We start from the raw sequence: 5,887 nt of genomic DNA, 5'->3' as shown, positions 1-5,887 counted from the left end.
TCTTGTATCAACAAGTGGAGAGAACATTTCTGTATGGCTATCTGGTGGTCTATGTCACTCACGAGCTATTAGTCGACTGCTGCCGCCGTCCATGTACGGAGACTTTCAACATATATATATACGCTCCAAGGTTGAAACATTCTATCTGCTTCCATAGCTTAGATGGCAGAGCACTCGTCCAGCAAGTGAGATACCGGGGTTCGAGTACCCCTGGGGGTAGTGATGAATTATCTTCCTTGTAATCTTCATCTCCCCAACTAATCGGTCTTTCAATGAATCTTGTAAGATCTTATGCTGTAAGCGCAATGCCAGATTCATATATATTTTCAAGTCTATTCCAATTTTCTTTAAATAGCTACCTAAATTGAGCCTTATGAGCTAATTTTTATTGAAAACTTTTTTTTTCAGAATCTCTCGTTGAGAAATAATAAACTAACAAAGGAAAAGTATCCACTAATAACACAATAACCAACGCAAATTTATTATATTATTACAATACTCTTTGTTTAATGAAATCAATTAAAAATGTTAAAATTTTACATAAATTCAACATATATCAGGACTAATTTTATTGCATGCGAGTATAAATACACTTATTTTATTATTTTCTCATCTAGATGTTATGAGGATAGTGGACTAACGTTCGTTCCACTGTGCATGTTTGAGTCTAATTCCCCGCTGGGAAGAAAATTATTCTTCCTGTCTATTTATACCCATTTGGATTCACTTAAACATTATAGGTTCACGAAATGAAAAGTTCATCTGACTGGTGGGGGGAAAAAATCATTATTCTTTTGCAAGTTACGATAGTCATTTACGATATGGGATTAATTTTCTGTAGAAGTTCATACAGCAACAAAATTCGCTATCACATTCATTACTACAAAGTAAAAATCCCATGATAAATAATTTCTACTAGCAAATTAACTTCCCATATTTCAAGAAAACCGGCATTTTGGGATTGCAGTTTTTTTAATGTACCAAAAATAAATTGGTTTTTTTTTTTAAAATCAATAACAAATCGATTATCTCATAGCTTTTAATATCCGTATTAAAACTAAATTAAGTTACTTTATATAGATGCAAACAGCACAATTAATGTTTCAACATAAAACTATTCAATGTAATACACTGTATGTATTCACATAAACGTATCTTGTTAACTTATTTGATTTTTTGATTACTTAAGCTTTATACTTGCTTGTTTTCTGAAGAACATAAAAAGCTTCGGAATACAGAGGATTAATTATTTTACAACGATTAATATTTCGACACGGAATATAATGAACGAAGAAGAAAAAAATAAAACCAAAACTCTATTATACAAGTGCGAATTAGGAATTGAAACAAACTTATTTTATTAATCTTTGGTGTATAGAAAGTATTCATGATTAATCCGCATAAAAATTTTACTTGTTAGAGTTTTTTTAAGAATGTTAATATGGTTGTGTTGAGAATGAATTTTTTTTATGAAGTTAATCCTCGGAATAAATGAATTAAATAGTTCATTTCTAGTTGGGTTATATTATGATATTTCCATTCATTAAAATAAGGACCATGCTCGTTTCATCTCTATCTGACTTCAGATTTCACCATCTTATGGGGGTTTCCTACCTTTTAACATGATAATAAACGTTTTTATGAAGAAATATTATGAAAAAATTATTTATCCATTAATTTTTTCATTCACATTCTTTGATTACTTCATACATTTGATTGTGTGTGCTATTCTATGCCAGTACTAAATTTTACATATCTTCAAAATCTGGTATTTTCACAGATTTTCAAAAAAATTCATTGAAAACAACTTGTGTGCATTATAAAATTGCATGAAATCAATGAAGTTTAATAAAAATGATTCACAATAAAGAACTGTTCATTTCATAAAATGACGAAAAATATTGAGATAAACTTGACTCGATCAAATTAATATTAAAAAATTCAATTTCAAATTAATTTATTTTTCATTAAGAAGAATTATAACCCAAGTATTTATTTATGAATATATCTCAAACCTGTTTTCGTAATTTCATGAACTGAACAGTTTTTATCATGCACGCAAGCTGTTTTCTAATGGGGGTTGTTTTTTTTTTGAAAATTTGTAAAAAATTTCTATTTATTTTATAATAATGAGTAAGTACAGTATATTAGAGGTATGTAAAATTATTTTGTATTGACATAGGATAGCATGCATAATCAGATATATATGTGGAAAGAAATTTATATATATATATATATATATTTTTTTTTTTAAGAATATTTCTACATAAGAAAGTTTTTACCATGTTAGAAGGTAGTATACCCCTTAATCCCATTTGAGTGGCCACTTTGTTATGGCCACATGACAGTTTTAAGCAAATTAGCTATGGCATCACATTGTTATCGCTAGACGACTAGATTAATATAATAACGAAAAGCCTTTTTCCTGCTATAGGTGAATATTTTTGGGAAAATATGGAGGGGGGCGAGAGATTTGACGTGCTTTGAAAATGAGATGATTGTAGAAATTCGAAGCCATGTATCCAGTATCATCAAAAACATTGCCAACGGCCATACCATGCTAAAAACACCGGTTCTCGTCCGATCACCGAAGTTAAACAGCATCGGGCGCGGTTAGTACTTGGGAGGGTGACCACCTGGGAACACCGCGTGCTGTTGGCATCACTTTTAGCCCGAGTGGCGTGGTGGTAAGATGCTCGTCTACCACCGTGAAGGTTGTTGTCACGGTCCCGGGTTCGAATCCGAGGGAATATATAGATAAGATATTTTCCCTAACGAACTTGAGGCGACCACCAATAGACAGCGCTTTCATTTCCAACCATCTCGTTAATGTCAGTAAATTGCAATACAGCGATATATCCGGTGTTGGTGAAGTAGTATCATCAAAACCGCCGCATTTAAGAAATTTTCAAGCGTAGTTGAAGTGTTGAAAGGCTGCACGTTTAGGCGAAAAAAAACATCTTAACGAGAAAATTCTAGTCATCACCAACTGGTGAATACTCAAACAGAACAAAGAGTCTACAGACCCGTGAAATACAACTGAACGGTAACAGTGCAGCAAATTACAGCAGATGTTGATCAAAGATCGTCTCTAAGGATTTCTGAACGTACTGTTACTGTGCAGTGCATGGTACGGCAATAAATAAAGAAGCCGAAGGCTAGTTCGAACACCATTGCTGTCAGCAGCTAACACGAAGAATTCTCGAATTCACCCAGGAGATCACTCATTGGAAACAAGTTATGTGGTCGATGAATCACGTTTTCAATTACACCATGCAGACAGGCAAGTGAAAATTTTGCGGAAACAGCATGAAAGTATGGATGCCAAGTGCATTACTACAACTACTCTAGCTTTTGGAGGTAACATGATGGTTTGGGGAATCTTTTACATTCATAGTTTGGGCACTTTAATTTGTGTTCACGAACGTCTGAATAAGACATCATATCTTAACATCGTTGATGACCAAGCTCATTCTGTTATATGGATGGTTCTTCGCAATGACGATGGCTACGTTCAACAAGATAGTGCGTCCTACCATAGTGCTGGTATACTACAGGATTGGTTTGAGGAACATGAAAGAGAGTTTGTTTTGCTTAGTAGGCTCTCGTAATCCTCAGGTTCTATTGAGCATTTATAGGGTAAAGTCGAAAGAGCCACCAGACATCTCGATCCACAATCTTCAAATCTCGCATTATTGGAAAGTGTTATTCATAAAGCATGGTCTCAGATGCCACAAACGACCTATCAATATCTCGTAGAATCCATGTCAAGAAGAATCAACGCTGTATTAACCAGTCATCTGGCCAATTGATGTCTTCGTTTCGTACCCGCAGTACCCCTTTTTATGAAGGTGCACACGATTTTTCCCTTCTTTCCGAGGTTCGAAGCTACTGAAATATATTTTTTGACTATATTTTTCAGAAAAACATTAAAACTGACGTTATTTGCTGTGTATTTAAAATCACAACAACAAAAATAAAAATTAATTAGTAAAACTAATTAGTTTTCTGAACAGAAGTCTTGAATTTTTAATTAATTAAATGCAATGACAACATGGTTTGTTCAAGTTCGAAATGAATGCAGGAAAATATTTCTCATTAGTTCATGATAAAAATCATGTATTTAAATTTATAAAATTACAAGTAAATGTTATATTTTTTCCTTGATAAAAAAAAAATACATATATATATATATATATATATATATAGATAGATAGATAGATACATATTGAATATATATATATATTACGCTTGAGGATGCAGACTTGCAAAGCATTGCGAAGATAATAATAATAACCTCACATCTTGAAATATGATTGTCCAGCTTCATCTATTGGCGATAAAATAAAGTAGAAGTATACCTGTGCAGGTGGCAGCAGCTGCATGACGAATTATATTACAACATATCCATGATATAAAGACTGGAAATCTGCATAGCGACATATGCCGTCGTTACGCACAATACCACCGTTACATACGGTCGCAACGGCATTTGCCGTCTTAGCCAGACGGCAGGTTGAAGGCAAAAGGTAGCCCAAGTAAATATTGACGAAGTGGCCATAATAGAGTGGCCAATCAGTGTATAATTATGTTCAATACAAGTAAATACAGTAGAAATCGGGGAAAAAAAATATATAGACGTTTTTTTCGTCAACCTTGTATTTTCGAAAAAAATCCTTCGTGTTTATGTTCCCGATTCGCACGCCTATTCTTCAGAATCTTTCAAGAAAATAGCTCACGTATTGTCGAGGAATAACGAACGAAGGATTTCTCTTCAAATGATAGCGAAATGCTCAATCCGTCACGAGATATCCTACAGTAGAAATAAGACTCCAGGAAAGGATTTCGCAAGAAAATGCTTTTTTGGAGACGTGCTTTGAAGGGACACGCTCTGTAAATAGCTTGCGGTTATTTGAGATTTCTTATTTTCGGGCAGTTATGGGTGGTAAATATGTATTGCTGAAAATCGTACAAGGCTATGGAATAATTTGAATGCCACTCACAGCGAGGGGTATCTGGAGCTACGCTATAAGCCAAGTAGTTGGATCATATCCACGAAAGTAATTTTGATCATGTAATTGACTTCGATTGAAAATTTTCGGGAAGATGAAAAAACAGGACATAGCTATACGGGTTATTTCGAGTTTAGCGTTACCCCAGAAAAAGTTAGCTTACACAAATTATGAAACTTACTTTGACTAAAAATAGATTTCATAATCGTTGACAAAAAAGGAAATCATCAAACGTCCATTATGATTTCTTTTAGGTAAATTAATTATAAGTTTTAGAAGATTAGTTCTTAAACTTGCACTTGCTATTGATCTATATTTGAATTGTTGTACATTGAAGTTGTTAAGAAATGAGAAAAGTATTCTTTCCAGAATAAAGGTAATTAAAGTGCTAGCTCCTATAATTGATATTAATCTATTCGATCCATTTATAAGTAAATAATGTTCCTCCAGCATGATTATAAATAACATGCACCATCATAGATAAAATATATCTGACATTTGTGTCTGACTTTCTCGAGACGAATGCAAAAGACGGTTTAGTTCTAAGAAAATTGACGGTTTGGGATATTTTAATAGACATTAACTTCACGTGCAGAATTCTCAAGATCCCAAATGTCAAGCAATTCAAAGAGCTTTAGACATCTCCACGTGAATAGAAATATCCACTCCTCAGATTTCATGGTGGAGGATAAACTAACTTTTCTGAGCAAAGAGAGAGAGGACTCGCATTCACTCGGCTAAGCTGCTTTTCTCAAAAGTCCAGGAGGCATTTTCCGGTTCGTAATTAAATATGCGTAACTCGACTCAGTTTGTGAGAATGAGTTTCCAACACCGCGACACGAAAGTTATTTCGACGCAATCGATACACAAAAATG

At 33.7% G+C, this 5,887-nt stretch overlaps 1 non-coding gene across 1 annotated transcript; it reads left to right on the top strand.

The window, feature by feature from the left end:
- The first annotated feature begins 2,542 nt into the window (after positions 1 to 2,542).
- Positions 2,543 to 2,661, top strand: LOC149085655 (5S ribosomal RNA). The gene has a single exon (XR_016192756.1). It is a non-coding gene; the product is annotated as a 5S ribosomal RNA (ribosomal RNA).
- Positions 2,662 to 5,887: the final 3,226 nt, after the last annotated feature.

This window comes from Pholcus phalangioides, unplaced genomic scaffold, assembly GCF_987345545.1.
Source record: "Pholcus phalangioides strain wild (caught in Gottingen) unplaced genomic scaffold, Ppha-v1.0 ptg000006l_1, whole genome shotgun sequence".
Lineage (NCBI taxonomy): Eukaryota > Metazoa > Arthropoda > Arachnida > Araneae > Pholcidae > Pholcus > Pholcus phalangioides.
Note: the sequence above shows the minus strand (reverse complement) of the source record. Positions and strands in the feature narration are given on the sequence as shown.